This window comes from Protopterus annectens, chromosome 8.part0 (genome assembly GCF_019279795.1).
Source record: "Protopterus annectens isolate FY-2018-M chromosome 8.part0, PAN1.0, whole genome shotgun sequence".
NCBI lineage: Eukaryota > Metazoa > Chordata > Ceratodontiformes > Protopteridae > Protopterus > Protopterus annectens.
In genome coordinates this window covers 437,058,745-437,060,645 of record NC_056741.1, presented here as the reverse complement: position 1 = coordinate 437,060,645, position 1,901 = coordinate 437,058,745, and the positions used below count along the sequence as shown (strand labels likewise).

Below are 1,901 nucleotides of genomic sequence, written 5' to 3'. Positions count from 1 at the left end.
ATGTTGTGGATGTATGACAATCGAAAACTCGGATATGGACATCGTGTAGTCATACCTTTGTGCGTGGTGAACAAAATCCACCAGAGATTTCCTTCCAATGAAGAAGACTATACTGGCTTTAAGCCATTCGAGGGTTTTTGGATGTTTCCTGAGTAAATCTTAAAACAGTTGTATGTTGCTGGCTGTCTTGACAAGGACTAGATCTTAAAACATTCTGTACATTGTCAATCATTAATCAGTGTACAAATCGAGTTACAATCTGAGTGTTTTATTCGGTAACTTTTTTGTTTACTGTTCTAGGACATTGCCTCAGTAGCTGTACGCAGTTTACTGTACGAGTCGAGTATTTTTTTGAGAAGTTTGGATGTGTCTTGTCAAAGTTGGGTTACCTAGAAGATAAACTGCAATTATTTGCATTTCTTTACTGCAATGTCTGTATGATTACTTTTGTGAATGTCTGGTGGAACGGAGGTAATTTTGCAGTGTGTTCAAGCTAAATTTCTTTACCTTGAAATCAGTGTTGCAGCTCAATGTTGTTAAGTCATTAAAATTGTACTTTTCCTAAATTCAATAATATGGGTTATGTGTTTCTCTCAAATCTAAACAGTCTTGTTAACTTATGTATTTCATTGAATTGGAAGTCATACAACATAGGGAATGTAATCTGAGTGTGGTAGCAGAAAAACAATGATAGCCATATTAACATGACACTTGATTTGTGAAGCGGTGCAGTATTGTTGCACATCAAACTTGTCTAATGAAGCTTCATCACCAGGTAGGTTAAATAGTCTGTATTTAACAATAGGCTGTTTGGCAGCATTTATTTGTATACTCAGTGTGGATAGATAGCAATTATTTGTTGTTTTTGGGATTTGTCATACTGTGTACAAAAGGTGATAAGAGTGTATCAGTGAAAAATGCATGAAGTAATTTTAAGACAACAGTTGTTGTTATGAACCAATGTTATGTGGTGTTAGCTTTTTGTCACAAACTGTCCTTGTATATGAGAGCTAACGTTATCCTTCCACTGTATGCGGCTGGGTGTAGCAGAGGAAATGCTGTGTTTATTTATTTTTTTTCATCTGAATGTTCACATAGGATGGGTTTCTAGACACTGCTGGAAATGGTATTGCCAAATACTGAGCATCATGAAAAATTGACTACTGACTTCAATTGTGTATGTTTTGTATTGAAACAGTGTGCTGATGGTTTCTCTTTGAGCATCATAAAATGAATTCTGCCAGTATCAACTGCAGAGTATTGCTCATAGCTTACTGTACCTTTGGCCGTTGTGGATTGAGTGCTGGATGCCTCTGTTCCTCACTGATTTTTCCTTGCAGTTACTGGTGTACTGCTGATGTAATTCAATGAAAGGAAAAGACACTTTAGTGCTACATTGAATCATAACCCAAAGATTTTGGTCAAGTACCACAGTCTGCATAGTCCTATAAGCTCCAGCACTAAATCTTTTACCTATGTCGGTGTTGGAATGCATTAACATGTGCATGTACTTAATGTGGATGATCTCAATGTGGATGCACAATCACAAAGTGGCCACCTTGTGTGAAGTACATGGAAAGAAGAGACTATGTGCAAGTGTTTCATATATGAATATATCTAAGCATTATGCAATACATCAAATTAGACATTCAAAATAACACCTATGTCCTATAAGTTGTGTAAGCCCGGATAGCTCAGTCGGTAGAGCATCAGACTTTTAATCTGAGGGTCCAGGGTTCAAGTCCCTGTTCGGGTGTGTGTTTCTTTACCTGGGAGGAACCTCCCAGATATGCTCAGAACTAGTTCAAAATAATGTGAAGATTACTGATCCTACAGACATTGCCAACATACTGGCTGACAGGTTCAGTGCAAACTTCCCCCAAAGAGAGAATATCTAAAAA

At 37.3% G+C, this 1,901-nt stretch overlaps 1 non-coding gene across 1 annotated transcript; it reads left to right on the top strand.

Moving 5' to 3' along the window:
* The first annotated feature begins 1,683 nt into the window (after window positions 1-1,683).
* TRNAK-UUU lies at window positions 1,684-1,756 on the top strand. Its single transcript has one exon. It is a non-coding gene; the product is annotated as a tRNA-Lys (tRNA).
* Window positions 1,757-1,901: the final 145 nt, after the last annotated feature.